Source organism: Antennarius striatus, chromosome 17 (assembly GCF_040054535.1).
Source record: "Antennarius striatus isolate MH-2024 chromosome 17, ASM4005453v1, whole genome shotgun sequence".
Classification (NCBI taxonomy): Eukaryota; Metazoa; Chordata; class Actinopteri; order Lophiiformes; family Antennariidae; genus Antennarius; species Antennarius striatus.
The window spans coordinates 14610079-14629386 of NC_090792.1; the positions used below are offsets into that span (position 1 = coordinate 14610079).

Sequence of the window (19308 nt, forward strand, 5' to 3'; positions counted from 1 at the left end):
ATTTGACAAGCAAATTCTCACAAGCCTACGCTATGAGTTGGATTTAAAGGTGAGGCCAAGTATCATTACCTTCTGAGGTGACAACTGTTTATTTAATTCAGCTATTGCCTATATTAACAGCACAGATTACACAGTCTGGGTCTCCCCTTTCTTCTCTTTCTCTTGTTTTGAATATAGAAAGATCCCTTTTCAAAGGCTGCATAGTGTGTGTATGTGTATGTGTGTGTTTGTGTGTGTGTGTGTGTGTGTGTGTGGGTGTGTGCGCGCGCGTGTGGGTGTGTTTGTGAATCTCTATCTGTGTCTGTGTGTATGTGTGTGTGTGTGTGTGTGTCCTCTGGCCGTATCCATGGTTTTGCATGAAATTTCATCACACTGTCTACACAGAAACCCCCACATACACACTTTGGAAAAGCTCGTTTCCAGAGTGAAGCCATTCAAGGTTATTGTTTTGCCAATAAGCGATCAAATGTATCGATGGAATGTGTGCCTGTGGTGGGGCTGTTTAAATCATCCTCTCCCCCTTCAGGCAGAAGTTCTAGTCTTTGACGATTACTGACCGCAGACTGAAGGCCACAGCTGACCTCTGCAGCTTGCCATGTCAGGACTAGTTGCATCACTGCCTCATTTGATGATAGCTATGCCTTAGTGAAGAAACAGGATACGTCTGCTTGACAGTTTCAACACAATTAAGGAACGGGGCTCAAAAATATGAGACTGAAGCTAACATGGAAAAGAAAAATTCCCCTTGTTCTTTTATTGTGAGTCAACCAAACTGATACTGAACAGCGTCATGCTGAAACATATTCCAGCAGGGCAAATGCTCATCAACATTGGGCCCAGCCTCATGTAATCTGCATTTCTACCGGGAGAGACAAGCAAATTAAGTAAAGATAATTGTTATGATGACAGACAATATGTGATAATTAACTTTAGACCCTTCAGGGAGATTCTATGATTGAAGCACATCTTAAAGAGAAGTGGCAATGAGAGGATTCATTGGTGGTGGTGGTGGTGGTGGCGGCTGATGACTTTGCCAAAATTATTTGTGATGATGAAACAAAAGTGGGCATGCAGCGCACGAAGCATCACGTATCAGTATATTGCAGTTAAATTACATGCTTTTCATTAAAAAAAAATTTTTTTTTTAAAAAGACGAGAAGCAAAACCATATAAGGTTATAAGCAATAACGTTAGTTAAAAATACTGCATCAAGACAAAGTAAGGGAGAGTTTTTGCAGTAAAATCTGCAATGCAAGAAGCATGGGAAATGGAGACTGCAGGAACAACAGAGAGGAGTGGGGTGAGAGAAAGAAATGCACTGCCTATTGATTATCTTACACACATAAGTACAAGTGACCTGTAATCCACAGAGCACTTATCGACTCCTCTCCCCACCGTATCCAGTAACAGCAGATCAATACAAGCCAAAGACAGTTACGGTACAGCACCGTGCACTGGGCCAAGATGAACCCGGTCTAGATCAAGCCTGAACTGCACTGGAGGGTGTGAAATACTATATCCACCAGCCGAAAAACAAAGCAAACAAACACAGAACAGAGAGAGAAAATTAAAGGAAGGCAACACTGAAGTACCAATGCTAAAGAGGAAAAGAAACTGAAAAAAGCAGGCAGAATAGGAAAAAAGAGAGAAAAGAGCGAGAGGGCAGCTGATTTAATGGTCTAATGAGGCCGTCCTCCAGCCAGTTGTTTTGTGTGAGGCATGCTCTGACCTTTCGCTCCGCTCGGGAGCCCCGCCGCCTCATTTTTCACATTCTTTCAATTACGTTAACGCTTGAAGCGCTCACTGACTCCCGACTCTGGCCCTTCCATTCTGACAGAGCCTTTCCTCCCCAACCTCTCCACCTTTACCTCCTCTCCTCCACCCCACCCCACTCCACGCATGAACTCTCCTCCTATCTCAATACATTTCCACATAAAATTTGTAGTCCACACTTTCAAGTCCATAGAGGAAATGTGAAATGTGTGCTTCACTTCAGTAATGGGGTCTTTAACAGCTTGGCCCCTGTTAAAAGGGGTGACGATGTGGATCAGTTGAGGAAGACAGAATAGATGTGAGAGTAGCCCCTTTTACACAGCTTGTCCAAGAGTGTTGTGTCTTCATTTCATCTCACTGTTCTGTATAAAAGTTTCAAAGACCAAAAGAAGGTCATTTGTCGAAGGACAGGACGTCGGGTGTGACATTTTGACTATGTGCAATATGTGTTCTGTGTAAATAAACAAAAAGAAAAGGCTTTCCTTGCTTGGACTATGCAACTTGACTCCGTTTCACACTGAAATAGTGTTGCGTGTCTGACAGTGACCAGCCGTTTTGAAGGGTAAAAAGTGTTGCTCCTTTCGTAAATATAAAGTCACTCCAACTTTTTTTTTTTTTTAAAAGTTCTGTTTCTTCAGTGCATACAGGACTCATGATGGTCGCTGTGAGCAAAATCCACTTCCTCAATGTCCGGGTTATAGCTCAAGCATTGAGCATTTGTACTGAACCCATGCCAAAAACCAATTTAAGAAATGCACAAACATGTATCACTCCTCTTGCGGAATAATTTATTGTCAAAAGGAAGCCAAGGTGAAGCTTGCTCGTAGCTGTCAGTAAAGATTGCCAGTTAAGGTTCTGACACATCTTAAAAAAGGTTTTGGTACAATCCTTAGATCTGCAACTTATTCCAACCCCCTCGTTCCTAACAGACTTTTTACTCTTATTCTCAGCGATTCCCTCCAAAAAATAGAGAAGAAATATGAATGATCAGCCTCCGGGCGAATTCTGCACTCTCGCTGACTGACTCTTAGCGAGCGACTCCTTACATTCTGGCTGGATAAACAAATAGCAGTTAATGGGAGATAGTTCAGAAGGTAACAGACAATAACTCCATTGGCTCTGCTTCCACATCATTTTGATTAACAGCCCTCTGGAAGTCCTCCAAACTTATCTGGAAACATCGGAGACATCGGTTGATGAATGTGCGTGCCTTAAGATAGCACTAATTTCTAAGCAGCTGTCCATAATCTGTTAAACACCAGAGGTGTGATGGAGCAAGGTGATGAAATATTCTGCCACGCCAAACAGTCGAGTCAAATGCATTCAGTCATGAACTGTAAATCCCCAACACTGATTCAGCACGGTAGGTAATGTTTTTGCCCTTTTTCTGTCCATGTGTGCATCTACGTGTGTGTGTGTGTGTGTGTGTGTGCATGCCTCGGCTCCACTCCACACTTGTAATTATTAGCTATGCATGAAGACCAAATCCATGCTGACATCTTGACTGGTGAGCAAGGAGGCTTTCTATGCAGCTCCCTGACTCTATGCTAGATGGGAAAGGCTCAACAAAAGAGCGGAGAAAGCGTTTTGTACATTTTCTCAGCAATTGAACAATCTCCATGCTCTGTGGATAGACAGACTCCCCTGAGAGGTTGAGAGAGAGTCAGAGATGGTAAGACAGGGAGGAAGAGAGGGAGAGTGTTTGGCTCCAAGGGAGCATGCTGCTCTTGATGGCATTGTGGTATATTTGTGCATGTGGGCATGTGTGTGTGGTGGAGAGTGTGGTGAGCTCCTGCGGCCCTGGGCAGGGACCCCACTCAGCAACGTCTTTGCAGTTGAGCTCTCTTTGAGTGGGTCATTCCTGGTGGGGACACCATTCAATTTGCCCACCCGGACAGCTGCGGCACAAACACGGCCTGTTGAATGTGGTAGTTTCTAGACCTTTGGCTTTGCTTTCTTATCGCTGAAACACTCCAAAGGTTCCAGAAGAACTAAAATGAGGCGTGAGAATGAGAGAAAACAAAATGTAACCACGACGGAAAAAAAACAGCAGAGTCTTTGCTAAACGCAAGATGGAAGCCTTGTTGCGTTTCAGCAGCCTGTACCCCAGCTCTGGAGTGATCAGCAATGTGCGTCTGTGTATATAAAATATACAGTGCATGTGCGTTTGTGTGTGTGTGTTTGGGCATTAGTGTGTGTTAGCCAGTTCCCTCTAAGTGCCTATTAGAGTTTAATTTAGTGTAGTAATTAAAGCTCAACACTGGCCCATAAACAACAGATAAACAATAAAGCAGACCCAAGCCCTGCTGTTTCATGGCTCTCACTCCCAGCTGTTGGAGCACTGATAATTTTTACACAGCGCTCCCACCTCACCACAACACAGTGTCGAAGCAACAAGGGCGTGCGTTTTGTAAAACGTGAAATGTGCGCTGGATAGATTTTAGTGTGTGATGGCAGAGGCTGAGCGAAATAAAAGGCAGAGGAAACATAAATGCGCAGGATGTGTCTACTTCCCTTCTCCAAAGAAAACACACAATGGTAAAGCAATGAGAAGGTGTAAGAGGAGTAGTCCGCCTGGGTAATCACCTACTTACTTACAAACCAGTTCAACGGCAACAGCCATCACATAAACATTAAACAAAGTGCACCTATGATGTGCATTCAACCTATACTTTCCAATATCTCACCGTCAGTGACAGCAAATGTGAGTGAGCTGCACTCAAACAGAAAAAAGGGCTGAAGGTACTGCTGCTGTGTTTGTGCATAAGCTAGTACATGCAATCACATCCCAGTCACTACATGTCAGACCCATGTTAGTCAAGTGTCTGTTGTGAAAACTGTCCGTCTGTCTGATGGTTTGTTGGGAAGGGGCAGGGCCATTGTTGAAAGCTGAGAAGAGTTGCTGTGGAGGGGGAGAAAACACAGTACGGAGGGGATACTTTCATGATCCCATTAGCATAAGAGAGGCTAAATTATTCATGTGGAGTGCTTAATCTATGGGGAAAAGTATAGTTAATGCACATAGTTTTAAAATGGATCTCTCCCTGCTTTTGCTCCAACACCAGATTCTTGCTGGATTCAGCATTCGCAAGCGTTTACGGGAACGGCTGTCGCTCTGCCCCTCGCACGCGCATGCGCACATGCGCACATGCACGCCCGCGCGCGCGCACACACACACACACACACACACAAACACGCACACACACACACACGTATACATAGTGTGTGTTGGCATATGTGCACTCCTGCTTAAGCGCCGCTGCACTTCAAGCTGTTTCAAGGGGCTCTGCTCTCACGCTCATCCCCTCTCTCCATAAGTCCCTTTCGCATTCTCTCTCTCTTTCCATTTATTCCTCCACCTCTCTCTACCTCTCTTCATCCCACCCCCTCTTTTATTGTCTCCCTGACACTCCTTTCCTCGCTCACCCCTCTCTGTCTCGCTCTTCAGGACCGCAGACTACCTGGCCCTCGTCCAAAATGTGATTAAAGAGAATGATCAGTTCCCTCAGCTCCCTCCTTCCTTCCTCCCTTCCGCTCTCTCTCTGTCTTCCTTTTTTATGTCTCTCTGTCTTTCGTCTGACCCTGTGTTATGTTCTTCTCGGAGTCTATAGATCACGGGAGGAAAAAAAAATACACATGAAAACAACTAAAGCGAAGGAACTGTAAAAGGATGAGGACTGCCAGTAGAGTCTGCTCCACTTCCAGTAACAGTCATCTGTACCCACAACATCACTACTTCTCTACATCCATCCATCCATCCATCCACACAGCTTTCCAGCTCTCATTCTCTACTTATTTCCAATCATCTGTTTCTCCCTCTCCCCTCTCTGCCTCTCCTCTGGTAGGGGCCATGTCCCTCTGGTCCATAATCATGAGCAGGCCCACAGCATGACCCGGACCAGTCCCGTCCGGGGCTAGCTCGGCCAGGAACTGGGTCCTACACATCAGGAAAGGCGCATTAACTGGGTCACCCTAATGTGCAAACTAATGTTTGGAGAACATAGGGAAAAAATTACCCAGATTATTCTGACAGCAGCTGAGGAGAATTTCAAGCTTGGTGGAAATGTTTTTTCCTTTCTTGCTTCTCCTCTGTTTTGCTTTTGTCTCAGAAGTAGATGAAGACCAGCTTATCTGACAGCGACTTGAGCACAATTAAGAAGCAAAAAGGGAAAGGTGTTGCAGGGAAGTAATCATGGTTGAACCGCAGTCAAAGGAATATTGTGACTCTTTCTCCAAGCCAAAAACAAAGCCAGAGAGCGGCCCTGTTGTGTCGGTTCATTATACACTGTGTTTACACACCCATGTCCGTGGCTGATTACTCCAGAGCATGTCTTGATGATGAGAAGTGCACAAGGGTCTGATGTAATATGGCTAAAAGGGATTTGAGCGCATGCCCCAAAGGGCATTTCCACGTCCATTAACGCTGCCGCCGCCGTGTTTTCACAAGAATGGCAGCGCTTCGATCCTTTAAAGGGAGAGAATGTTTTCCCAGGAAATTTTCTGTCATGTTCCAGCAGGCTAGCCTGAAGGGGGTCAGACGAGAAGTCACCCTTAAGAGGTGATAATCCAATTGCTCTAGTCCTCACCAGATTTGTTTTCGATTGCATTTGTGTGTGTGTGTGTGCGTGTGTGTGTGTGTGTGTGTATGTGTGTGTGTGTGTGTGTGTGTGTGTGTGTTTGTTTACAGAGCGTGTAAGCATGCGTGTGTGAGAGTAATATACAGAGAATGGGAGGCAGAGGCTGGGAGATGCCACTGATTTCTTCCCAGTCTGTCCCTGGCCCCTGTTTTCAGATCAGAGAGAGGTTACGGAGGCCAAGCCTGTCAAAGGCACACCTGCAGGGAAACTCCAAAACCCCTGACTGCCAGCTTACACAGGCCCATTTAAGGTGTGCTTATTTGGAGTTTAACCCTGCCTTCAAATGTCCTTTCCCTCTCTCCCCCTTTGTGTTTGACCAATGGGCCTTACGCTCTTTTACTTTCTTTCCTTTCTTCGGCCTCCCTTGGCTCTTTAATCTCTTCCACCACCCCCACCCTCCCAATTCTCCTCCCCCTTATATCTGAACCTCACATCGTAACAACTGTCCCTCCCAACAGACAGCGAGCCGTTGAGTAGAGTGGCTTAGTGAGGCCAGCTATAGCTTGTTCACTTGCTGTGTGGTTTTCTCTTGTGTAAACCACGGTTTATAAACTGAAGCATATTTGGAACCGAGCAGGGAAGCTATACCCTACAGGTAGTGCTTTAACCATGCTGCCATCATCCAAGTGAGTGGGAGGATGATAAAGGAAGTGTGTTACAATCCAAGTTCTTCCTTTCCGCTGCTGATTTTCACACGCACATCTTTAACGTTTATGCAAAGCTTTTGAGGGCATTATGCAAGATAAGCTCATTTTCTAGTCTGATTCCGACTCTAGTACATGCTTTAATGACTCTTAAAGCCAAGGGCTGCTTTTTTTAGGCATAATAGCAGTCCTGCGGTCTCTCGGTTTCCTCGTAGCCAGAGTGCTTTTTCCACACCTGATCACTTTTGTTCACCCATTTTATGGCTATTGGGGAGCAGGAGGAGGTGAGCAATTTGAAAGTGGTTAGTGCTATGAGCCCTAATGTTTATTGGAAGCATGCGTCTAATAATTTTTGATTACCCCAGAGGAGGTATTAGCCATGTTAGTCAGCAAGGATAATTTCTTATTTACATGCCCCAAGCAGTGAACACTCTGAAAGAACACCGGGGCTAAATGCGCAACAAAACGAATCAAACATGCCAAACCGAGATGCTCCATCCTGGCTGGCTGCAGGGCTGAGAAAACCTTCATTATGCATTCACCATAATTCATTTAGAGGGTTATCAATTTGCAGAATACAGAGGGAATGTTTGGAGGGGGAAGCAAGAGTGCCATATCAAACGCAGGGAGAGAAAAAGGAACAAGGGAAAACGAGATGAAAAGGAGGAAGATATTCAAGGATAGCTTAGTGTCTGGATTTTTAAAATGTTGTCGCGATTACACACTTTTCCGTGTTCTGTGCCAGATCTTGCATGTCAAATTCACAATATCTTCACTGTTACCACTGTCATGCTCCACCCCCTAAAAAAGCAGATGCCGATTTCCCTTTAATGAAAGCCATTTGGGCTGGGAATTCTCTTCTCCACAATTTTTTTTCTTTTGTTGAGACGGGCATGTTTTAGTTCAAATATTGTCTTTCTGTTCATTTGGAGTCACCTTGAGAAAAGAGGGCATCTGCCCTGCATTCTCAAAGGTTTCTTGTGTCTCTTAGCGTGGATTTCAGGATAGCTACACGTTTTCATTTTTCTCTTCTGGCAACACATACTGAGAGAAGAAAAAGACCTTTTAAAGCATCTTTCCCTTTGCCATCAGGCAAGGATGACTAAGGCCCCATTAGAACAATTGGAGGAAACTTGAGGAGATGGGGAGCGTTTAAAGAATGAAAGCAGCCAGAAAACACCTCTATCTTGTGATAACCAGTGCTCTCTTTCATTATCTAAACATAAAAATGTCCACCTCGGAAAAAAATAACTCACTGTATAGCCTCATTAAAAGTAAAACAATGAAATGGAGAGACAGAAAAGAAAAACATTCTACATTTTCCTAAGTCAGGGGAAAAGCCGAATTGTTTAGTATGAATGCTTACTCCCAGGGATGGAGTCCTTAGACAACTGAGTGTCTGCAGGAGACATCTGTGGAGGCTGACCTTGTGACCCAGGAAAGAATGCTCTTAAGGTGGGGGGAAGACTGCCTTCGCCACTGCATCATGGCCTACAGGATAGCCCAGCGGCCACACAATAAATAAAATCACTACAGATACTAGCATGACTACAGGCCAATAGTCAATGCAAAAAAAATAAATAAAAAATAAATAAAAATAAAAAATACAAGAATGAGGTGGAGTGAATGTGAAAAAAAGGAGAGAGAACATGTACAGAATAGACATAGGCTGACTTGATCGGAATTGTGCCCCACAGACGTGAATTTTGCCCCACAGACGTGGCCATCTCTTACTCCTCTTACTCTCCCCATGAGATCATTTTCATCCTTTATGAGTCAAAAGGACACCCGGTTGAAAATGAAAGGTTACGCAAGCCAGAGCCTGAGCCCTCAAAGTGAGAGAGAAGATCCCTGCTGCAAGGGCCCTGCTGCTATTCAAAGCACCTGCCATTGTGTGGGCGCCCATCCAGGCCTATTGTTGTGCAGAAATTAGTCGTGCTCCCTTTTGCTCCCTTTGGCTCCGGAGGCATGCAGAAGACCCCCTTGTTGTTTTGGGTTAAGATACGTGGTTGGTTAGATGCATGACCCTGGCTACCATCACCACTGGCTGTGGCCCCTTTGCCCTCTCTCCCAAAGCACAGTATCATTCTGTTTTTTCACATCCACTCTCTGTTGTTCACTTCTCAGGAATACTTTCAGGCCAGCATTCCTATAGTTTTCTCCATTTCTTTTGTACTCCTACTCCCCTTTCTTCTTTGGTGTATATGCTTATTGTTCTTCGGAGCACCCTCATTATACCCATGGTTATATTTTAAGGGTGTCTTTCTTTGATTTTGGTCTCGTGGGGAGCGAGTGCTGGGCTGGTGGGAGCTGTAGGGCTGGCCCAGCTCTCAGGGCTCCCCAGCCAGCGTCTCGGAGAGTCGGCTTGGGGGTATTGTTGGGCTGGGCACCGCTGCAGAAACACTGGTGCTACTGCTGGTGCAGGGGGTGGATGTGAGGGGAAAATTGAAAAGTCAATAATGAAGGCCGCACGGAAAAAAGAAAGAGAGGGTGAAACAAAAGGAGATGGAGAACTTCAAAAAGAAGAGAGTAATAGAACACTGCTAATTAATAGCATCAGAGGAAGACCTTTTTTTTTCCTTCTGGAACTTTACTGCTGCATATTAACTTGTGAGGCGATTAACAGCTTGCATTGCAAGTCAGGTCCAACTCACCACCACCACAGTAGCCATGTTGTATGTATTCTTGAGTAAGATGCTGAACCCCATTTTCCTACCAGGGTGCTCTAAGAGGGCTGCCTACTACTTCTTAAGAATGGGCCAAATCCAGAGAAGAAAAGTTTTAATACCAACCTTCTAATATCATGCAGTCTACTCCTAGTTTACAAAAAAAAAAAAAAATAGTGAGCATGCAACCAATCAAACAGGAATATGACAAAATGCAAATTTTGATGGGTCAGTGTGTCAAAGTGACAGCAGTTTAAACCATGGTTTTCTAATTTGTATTTTTCACAGCAGTAATAGGCTCCTCTCTCACTGTTCTTGCCATAGCAATTTCCACTGCCAACAGCTGTCAAGGCCCTAAAATCAAAATTAGTGCCATGGAATTGGGCTTTAATGAAATGACCTGCTGGATTTACCTTAAGGAGCAGGGTGGACAGTCAATACTGGCCACGTCAAAACCCTCTCTCTGCCTGGTGCAGTTCCATTAACGAAAGGAAATAGTCCCAAGTAAATGTATTAAGTACTACTTCCACCTTCTAATTATATTTTCCCATACCCCCTCATAATTCATTCACTCTTTCATTAGTTCTTAATATTGAAAAAGGCTTTTAACTGGCTCTTTAGGCCTCGTGGGGTCACCAATTATTTGTCACTCCGTATTAACAGGAATGTCAGACAACTTCATGATGTGTATGGGGGACATATATAGTGTCCCACCACAGTAAACGTCCACACTGTGGATGTATGGCAGAAATACAGCATCTCTACAATATTAAACAGTATAATGTAGCATTAAGGGTTACGCCACGGAACTGCGGGCAACCTCGACCTCTGCTCCCCATCGAAAGAGGTGAATGTGTGCCAGGGCCCAGTGGAGGACACCGGGCCATGGTTATTGACTTGTAAAGGAGCTGGTAGGTGAGGGGTCTTGACAAGACATGAACGGCTGACTCGCTTGTAAAGCTGTATCTGATTTCTCTGCTAGTTGCTTCCCTTGAGGGACCCGCTCTAGCCTCTGTTGATCAGACTCTCACTCACGGCTGTATAGAAAATCACAGCGATAAAAAGAATGAAAGAATAGTTTTGCGAAAGAAGACGCCCTTATACTCCGCGCCACGATTTTCTGTTAAGACGTGGAAGAGAATGAAGAAGGAGGGAGAATGATTTCTCAGTATTCCAGAAGAAAGATTCTTCAAATTGGCGTTTTTGTTTGGTTGTGTAATGTTAACTCTTAAATAAAGGCATCTACATTTTTGTATGTGCAACCCCCCCCCCCCAAAAAAAAACAAACGAAGAAAAATATACTGTGAACTGAGGGAAAGCCTCACTCCTCACTGATCTGACTAATTTATGAGGGTAAACTGTACTGACAGAAAGCGAGAGAGAGATGCAGGTGGAGGGAGGAAGTTTTCATTGACTCTCCGGAGCAGGCCAAGCCAAAGCCCTTGAGAGATCTCTCTTAGTTTGAACTTTATCAGGGGCTACGCTTAATCAATACACTATCGGAAAAAGAATTAATTACTAAAGCAGAATAAAACAGCTGCATTTTAAACCAAGGATTCATCAATTCTGTAATCTCTTGGTTACAGCTCAGGTGTCAGGAGGATCATTTCAACTCCATGTAATGAGGAACTGAGGGAGTTTACCCAAACCCTCTGCTGTCCTCCTCCACTCTTCTGTTTCTGACCCTCCCTTCCAACAAACATCAGGTTCCTATCCTTCCTATCCCAAGACTTTCTCTTTCATCCCATTTCCTACCTTATCAAACGATTGTTGTTTATGCGCAATCTCATTTTTACATGTTTCCCTTTAGTTCCTTGTCCCTTGTGACTGACTCCTGAAAAGAACAAACAAAAAAAGAGGGGGGAAAAAGCCCACTATATTTCCTTTTCACCAAATTCCTGTCTTTGCAAAAATGAGAGAAAGGATCATTATTATCTCTGATGGGGATGCTGACTGCAACAGGACATTCCAGCTGCTGCAGCCATTGAGTTGGACATTCCTCTACCTGGACTGGGATGGAGTTGCTACTGGTGTAGCCAGCAAGGAGAGTATAAGAGATGAAGGGAGGATGATTAAGAGCCTTAGAAAACTCCACCCTGCTGCAATAGTTTTTTTTTAGGTCAGTGGAGTGTGACAGTGAAAGAATAAAATTGGTTGGAAGGCATGGCATATGGTGAACATGCTTGGATAGTGATGGAATGATGAGCCACACAGAAAATGTATTTTGTGTCAAAATAACTTTGGTTGTGTTGTTGCCACGTCTCCTGCCATCCACCCCTTGACCCCAGCCCGAAGCCTGTAAACTGTCTGTCCTTGACTCCCCATAATAGGGGATTTCAAGGCAGGTTGAGAAGGGGTTATGGGTGATGAATTGGGTTTTTAGTGAGCTCATTAGGAAGCCAAACAGAGTTTAGACTGGCGGAGCGGGGCAGCAGCGCAGTAATCAGTTCTGCTCGCTTTGTTCCCTGCCTCCAGGACATTTGTGTGAAAAAAGAAAAGAGAACGAGGAAGGAAAAAAACTTCATGGCATTTGGCTGATGAGAGGGCTGCTGAGCAGAGGCTACAATCTGATGGTTGACTTGTTGATTTATAAACCTTTTAATCCATTTACTCTACCACCCCCCAACTACCCCGCTCTACATACAATCTAGAATACTCCTGCTTTGATGCCACTGTCCGTCAGGTGTGGCAAAGATGTCCACAGTAAATCCAAGATGTCCTCCTATCGCAGTATTAAAGCAGTGTTTGTTTGGTTTCAAATTGTAATTGAGTGTAGAGAATCACTGCTGATGCTTTTATCAGACATTGCCTCAAACACTGTAAGCTGTTCTGAATTACAAAACCCACACTCAGTAAAAACTAGCAAAGTGCATGCAGCTGTTCTTTTTGGTTTTCGAGGTAGAGGACTTTGATATACAATAGTTCCTAGCGGGGATTCTCAAGCCATTTCACTTCAATAGAAGATGAACCAATCTGATGCATTTCCATACTCTCTATCTCTTTGTTTTCTTTCTGTCTTGTCTCTTCATTCCCTGCTTTTTCCTCATTTCTCAAGTAGAACAACATCGTCATTTTTATAGAGCAGAAATCGTGGAAGCAGCTTGTTTTACTAATGATCATGTTTGTTTCAATTCAACACAGCCCAGACTGCTTTTGGGAAATACATTTTCTTTAACATTTAATGCAGCATCAAATCTTAGGTTTCAGGTATACCTTTCTTAAGACACCCAGACCAATATCACAAATTGAATAATTATAACCTAATGACCTCTGAGATCAAGAAAATATCCTTTGTACCACAGTTAGTAAGGGATGAAAGATTATGGATGATAGATGGAAGCAGGGTCGAAACAGGTGTATTGGTAGGCTTGTAAATTTGTTTATTGAGAAATAAAGGGTTAACCGAGATTACCTGTGAGACCAATTAACCCTGTTCGATTTGGAATCTAAGGGAAGAGGAGCAGCAGTGTTCGAGTGCAGGGGGAGCAGGGTGGAGTTGTCAGGGAGGCAGAGAGTGTGAAATGTCTGGTGGAGACCCAAAGCCCTTCATTAGCCACTGATCCCTGTCTGCTGAGTGAGGAGCAGTCATGGGCATCACAGCTCCCCTTTAGTTCCCCCAAAAAGAGTGGGTTGAGGGGGTGGAGGGTAGCTCCCCCATCCCCTGCAATTTAGCCCTTTGCCATTCATGCAAATTGGATCCTGACATCTGCAGCAGCCTGCCCCCTTTCTCTTATACATCTTTATTCCATCTCCTTTCTTTGAGTCTCTTTTCCTCCTCAAATAAACCCCCTTTAGATGGTAGAGTCTTGTCTCAGCTGACACACATTTTTATGAATACAAAACATCTGTGTGAGCGTAGCACTTTTCTGTGTGTTCATATGCACTATTACAGAACTACAGGAAAGAGAAAATCGAAGATCTCAGGACAACATGAACATTTGGTAACCCTGAAAATCTGAATTGATGTTGTAATGAGAAAAATATTGCAGGAAATGGCTAATTGCACCGATAACTGGTTCAGTTCAAAAAGCCCTAGAAAACATACATATTATGTGCATCTGTTGCCAAAAAATATGCAATGGAAGATGGTAATCTTGTGAAATAAATCAAGCGATTTGTCAAGCAATAAGTCTAGAATGAAGACAGTAACCAGGTAGCTTGTGCTGTTTCCCTCTCACCTCTGGCTCAAAAGCACTTCTTTGGCACGAAGAGGAGTTGTAAGGGGAGGTTAGCTAACCCTTATTGTCGTTTCTATAATAAAGTAGCCTAACTGGCTGTTAAAAACCAGTTTTACCTCTAGCCCTCCACCCTCACCTTTCCTCTTTCTCTCTGCTCTATCCACTTCAGTCTTACCCTCGATGATAGGGATGTGCACAGCAGGGTCAACACGAGAGAGAGAAGCCTTGTATCAGTGGAGAGGCGATAGCTATCTTCAGCATTCCAGGGATGACAGAGAGATATCTGCCTGATGGCGGGGTTTGGGGGCCTAGAGAGGGGGCGGAGAAGAGAGAGGGGGACAGGAGGTACAGGAGTTATTGAGCAACTACCCCCCCACGTCCCTCCTTCCTTCCCTCCCTGTCTTTCTTGCTGCCTGACTACCTCGCTTTCCCATACGTAGAAAAAAACATCTAATTAGAAGCTCTTATTCCACTTCATTTAAGGGAACACTTAATGATGTGTTTTTGGGGGGAGACAACTACACATTACTTCTCGTGGAAAGGGAACCACTCAGTCGTAGCGTTCAGGATGCACATACAGCTGTGTTTGAAATGGTTTGTCCTCATTTCTCTGTGGTGTCACAGCTATTGAAGGAGAGAGAGAAGTACAGTAGTCTTCTCTCCTTCACTTTTTAGCCCATGTCCTTGTGCCAAGAGGAGCAGTAAAGAGGTCGGTAGTAATGTCTGAGTTGAGAGACTTGCTGAAGGACAGAGTTTGTTGTAATTGCTCTGACAGGTTTTAGGGCTGTTAATGACTCCGGCCTGAACGCTACCAATTTGTCAGCATACTTGCTGTTTACTAAGCTGTTGTTTTATGGTCCAGTGCAAGGGGCTGCTGCTTGTTTAAGCACAGATCAGGAAATAATCAGCGTAAAACACTGGCTGCACTGGTGCAGCCACACTTAAACAGTTCTGTTTAGAGCCCTCATCTACAGTATGGATCTGAATGAGTGCAGTAAACCATATGGTGTGGTCACATGGCGACACATAAACACACCCATAGTTTACTTGCTGTTGGAAATTGGACACTCAGTTGGATTTTTATCATTAAGGGGATTATGTTCCACTCGTTAGCACTTGTCTGTGTTGTATGTTATGTGAGCGTGAAACATATTGCTAGCATGTGGTGGTAGCCAGAAGACCTGTAATCCCCAGTCGGCACAGATCAACCGAGTACCATTCCGTTGGTGTGAATAGGGCCATAACATGTTTGTGCATGTGTGTATTGGAGAGAGATTGCATGCGTGTCAAGAGCATGTGGTCTCAGAGCCGGCAAAGACCCCTTCGTAAATCTAGAGTAAATAAAAGGGGTAACCAGACGGACAAAAGAGTAGCCCCCACTGCTTCTCTTATTTGCTGCCATTTGGGAGACTGAATGTGCTAAACGCCGTTTATACCGGCTGAAAAGTTGAGGAGAAAAAGAGGGGAAAGGAAGGCTCTAAATCCCCTTCTTCTTTTCTCTTCATTCTCTGCGGCCAAGCCTGCAGGGCTAGAGGTGGGGTAATAGGAGGGTGTTTTAGGGAGGGCTGGAGGGTCGGGTCGCTATAGCATGGTGAGGTAGGCCAAAGGATCTTCTGGTACAACAAACTTTTCGGCTTCTGTTCTCCGTCTGCTTCTCTTTCCCTCTAACCTCTTGGATTTCTCCCTGCTCCTCATTTGAGTAAGCATGGGTGAACATGCCTGACTAGTTTGGGCTGACAGGGTACTTTGGGGGTTGGGGGGGGGGGTCTGTTGTAATTAGTCACTTTAACCGCAGCCTCCATAAGCCACTGCCTCAACACTCTTGCTTCATTACTCTGAAACAAATGCCAGGGCCTCCTGGTGCAAAACGACAGCACAGCCTTTAGAATAATACACAGACTACATCCAAAGCTTGTCTAGAGGCTTTTCAGTAGGTGTATTAACAGTGTAGGGACAAATAAGTCTGGAGTGTTATTTGATAACTCACCATGACTGGGTTTGAATGTTTTCCAACTATTGACATGTCATTATTCATTCATGCATGGGTATATCGGATTTATATAGAGCAACAAAGGCAGAGCATTCTTGTTGTACAGACAGAGCTGCGATATGTGTTACTCGTGGTCATATCCATAATGCTTCCAGGTCTGACTAGACTTTAGTGGCTCCCTGAGGGCCAGGGTACCTCCTAGACACGAAGCATAATCTCTAGAATCATTAGGACTCCCCTGAATTCTCTCTTACTCTCAGCAGACTGTAGGACACTTTGTGTTAAACCAATTCTTTGTGCACAAAATCCTGAAGCGACCCTGAATGTGCCAACGTTAGATAAGCAGAGATGCGGTGTGTTTACAGTCCCTATCCAACCCGTTAATGAGATCAGCCCTGAGACCAATTTACTTGCAGGGAGATGTATCTGAATGCATTTTTAATAACCACCCACTGGTGATGAGAAAGGGAATGCATGTGAGTGTAATGTGTTCATGGACTTGTGTGCTTGTTTGTTTGCTAGCGTTGGGTCATTGTCTTCCATCTTGCCTGATTACACCATCTCTGTTTCATCGCATATGAAAATATGTGTAAAATTTCCCTACGTGCACTGTAAGTCAAGAAATTGATCAAGTGTGTGAGGGAGAGAGAAGCAAAGACTAAGAGAAGACAGAAAGATATTGGGGAGAGTGGGATGGGGGTGGGTGGGGGGTGGCTGTCTTTTTTCCGTCTCCAAGGGCACTGCTTTTCCAAAAGTGCCTGGGGCTACACTCCAGCACTTCGGCTCCCCTAGGCCTTTCGGCTGCCTCCTAATAGCCAACCCCCATCTGTGTCACATGGCCAGATGATGGGGCGCTTCCCCCTGCTATGCCCTGCACTTTTTTTCCTCTCACTGTTTTTTTCAGAGTGCACATCCACACAGGTTAGAATGGCAGAGTTGCCAGGGAACAGTCAGAAGCCATTAGCGTTTGGGACAATTTGCCCTCCAGCGTTCCTTGTCTCGCTCATAAGAAAGGAGTGGGGGTGGATGCAAAGCACCAGTTCTCCTTTAGATGTAATGAGGTTGTGCAAGTTGGATCTTTATTCTTTTTCTACTCCTTCGTTTCTTCCTTCGGCTTTCTTGTTCCTCTTCTTTCTTTGTTTTTTCTCTTTCTGTCTATAGTTTGCCTTCATTCACTGTTTAAAACAAGTGTCTGTTCTTAAGTGAATAATAAGTCAAAAACAACCTTAAATTCTTGAGGGTTTCGCGTCGAATCTATGTAAACATGACAGCATCCATCTGAATGTGAGAGCAAGGCCACAAGACAGAGGAGCCGAAAGCTTAGGAGTCTGGTTTCACCCTCGTTGGTAAGGCCGGAGACAGCAAGCATGCTGGGTAATGAAGTGACAGGTCAGCCTGTAAATACGCATGGGTCACTCTGGCCCGGGCTTGGGGGTAGGTGGTGGGGGAGGACATGGCTATCGCATTGCAGTGAAAATGGAAACGTCAATAAAATTAATCTGCCAGCCTTTTGGCCACTGTGTGGTTCCATTGGATGAGCCTGACTGCTCACAGCAGGAAAGGGATTTCGAGACAAGCTAGAAAATCAACACAAAACCTAGCGGCACACAAACAAACAACCGGGCTGTGTATCAACATTATTCAGCAAAGCTCAAAAGCTGCAAAGCAAAAGGAGGGTGGTTAAAATTCACAGCTCATTGGATTGTTGTTACTGAAGTTTGGAGGCAAACTGAGGGAGTTAGACTTGACTTCCGTCTGGGGCAGTTTTCTCAGGAAAGCCCTCACAGTAAGGGTAAATCTACGGCCAGGCCAAAGTTTATTGTTTTAAGCTTTCCTGAACAAGGATTCGTACTTAGCCTGGGATTTACGGCATTTGCCACTAATGAACGCTGTTCTACAATTACAACACCCATAGTCTTTGTCCCTATTCCCATATGTCCTTCAGAGGGGCCGTTGCTTCTCTAACTTCACACAGGGAGTGCAAAGTCGGCACTTCTCTGTTTTCCTCTTTCGTGTGGCTCTGCACTAATGATGTGGAAGGAAAACAGAGAGAACAAAAAAGAGAGGGAAAAACAAGGGGGAGGATAAAGAAAAAGAAAGTAGAGTAAGTAGCTAGAAGTGAGGGCCCCTACTGTCCTTGTAGTCTTCATTTATTTTGCATTTGATTACGCCACCAGTCGGATCCTTTTTCATTCCCCCTTTTTAATGTTATTACTTCAAATATTTATGCGAGATTAAGGCTTGTATAGGTGCTTGTGATTGATGCTTCCCTAAAAACAGGAGGACAAGTGAGTCTGAATTTTGAGAGCGTCAGGGTCCTTCTCTGTCTTAGTGGAGGAGTTTTTCAGATACATAATTTAGAAGCCCTCAAGGAAGGCTTTCAAGGCATTCATGCCCGGGGGCAAGAAAAAATAACTATGACTGTTAAAAGTAAATCATTTTTGCTAATGCACAATTAATGCTGAAGGAAGAGGAACAAGAAAAAGGCAAGGGACAAAGATGGAAAGTTCAATTCAAAATAGATATCGTGTCTGGGTATGTGTTTTCATCTCGGAATCAAACACTGACGGACATTAATGCAGGCAAAGCCGCCTCTGGCCTGTCATGTTAATCTTGTGGTGGAATGGGGAGGGGTTACTGCGAAGCGAGGGAGTGGGAGAGGAGGAATGAGAGAGTCAGGGTTTGGGTGGGGGGTTTGGGGGCTAGGGGTCGGCAAACAAGTCCATTATGTGCATAAAGTGCAACAACGAACAACCCCGAATCACATCCGAATGTAAATGTGTCTCAACTTGATGTTGGGAATCAGCAGCCCTTTTGACTTCTGTTTGCTTGTGAACACGTGGCTTTGAACACAACACGAATGTACAAATGAATGTCTGTGTATTACTTGCATATATGTCTGTACGTCCCGTCCCCTTTGGCTGTGTTAAAAAAAAAAAAAAAAACAAGAAAGAAAAAAATGGTCCAGATTCGGTCAAGCATGCAAATTTAACTGAATTAATTACATTAGTTCAAGTCTCTACTGTATGTTAAGGCTCCCTGTCCTTTATTTTTCATCTCACTCCACTTTTACTTCCTACTCCAATTGTTCAACTGGAATCAGGAACCTGGAGTTTCAGAGTCCAACCATTACATTAGAGTCACTGACCCCTGTTCCCCTCTCCTGTGCTCTGGGGTATATAGAAAACTCCGCTATGTCTCTGTGTAAACCCCCCTCTCTCTTTACAGGCCCTCGTCTAAGGCCATCTAAATCCCCCTACCATATCATCATTATAAAACACTGGCTTTGCTGCAGCTATCCTCTAGGCCTCGGTGCTTTTGAATTTCTTCATAGGTATCTATGGTATTTGTCCATTTATCCATCTTGGTTGAGCCTTAAACTCAGCTCTGACTTTTGTTTCAGCTTTGAGAATTTTTAGA

The 19308-nt window shown here is 44.4% G+C and overlaps 1 protein-coding gene across 5 annotated transcripts in view; it reads left to right on the forward strand.

Annotated features, from left to right (window-relative positions):
* The window catches only part of meis2a (Meis homeobox 2a), a 79821-nt gene that overhangs the window by 14666 nt on the left and 45847 nt on the right, over positions 1-19308 (forward strand). The gene's annotated exons all lie outside the window — the stretch shown is intronic.